Source organism: Microtus ochrogaster, chromosome 7, assembly GCF_000317375.1.
Source record: "Microtus ochrogaster isolate Prairie Vole_2 chromosome 7, MicOch1.0, whole genome shotgun sequence".
Lineage (NCBI taxonomy): Eukaryota > Metazoa > Chordata > Mammalia > Rodentia > Cricetidae > Microtus > Microtus ochrogaster.
The window spans coordinates 31,527,436-31,528,429 of NC_022014.1; positions in this window are offsets into that span (position 1 = coordinate 31,527,436).

The following is a 994-nucleotide window of genomic DNA, read 5'->3' on the forward strand; positions in this document are numbered from 1 at the left end:
GCTCTTAAATTCCAAGCCATCTCATCTTCCCTTGAATATAAGTTTATACAAAGGTTTATGCTTGGAGATCACAAAAACACTATCCATCATGGCCCACAGTGGAAATGATCAAATACCCATCACCTGGCAGGTGTATAAGCAAACTCTGGTATGTGTATTTGGTGGGATCCTAGTTCTGTAGAAAGAGATGCAGTAGTGGCAGGTGTTGCAATGTAGATGAACCTCAAGGTTCTACAGTAAGTGAACAGAGCTAGACACAAAGGTTCTGTATATAATGATTCTGTTTACATAAAACACAGCATAGGAATACTGCCATCTTTATTCTTTTTTAAAAGTCATTTTTATTTATTTGTATCAGTGTGTGTCTGTGTGATTGTGCACCATGGGAGTGCAATGCCTGTGGAGACAGAAGGTGCTCATCCCCTGGAGCCAGAGTAGCAGACAGGGGTAAACCTGCCAGAGTTCTAGAAACTGAACCCAGGTCCTGGAAAGGCAAGAAGTGCTTTTAGCTGCTGAGCCATCTCTCCAGCTCCTCTTTATTATTTTACCTCAAAAAATTATTGTACGATTTTCCCATAAAGTTAAATGTAACTATATTTTGCTTTTATTACCTTACAGTATTGTGTGATAAATATAATTATTTACTCATTCAACTGCGGATAAATTTTCAACTATTAGGAATTTTTTTGCTGAAACTTCAATTTTGATTTAATTTGTTTGCATTTATTATGTGACAAATAGTGATTTCCACTTGTGTGATGCTCAGAATTAGTTGAGATCCACCCCTTAATATCCTTAGTGAACTTTCACATGCATTGAATGTGATCTGTTGTAAGAATGCATAGAATTTGGCAGAGATAAACAATTGTACCCCCTTTCTGTAACATTCTTTTTTTTTTATTGAGAAAAGGAAAAAAAAGTATTTGCCTCCTCCCAGCCTCCCATTTCCCTCCCCCTCCTCCCACCCTTCTCCCCCTCCCCCAAACTCCTCTCC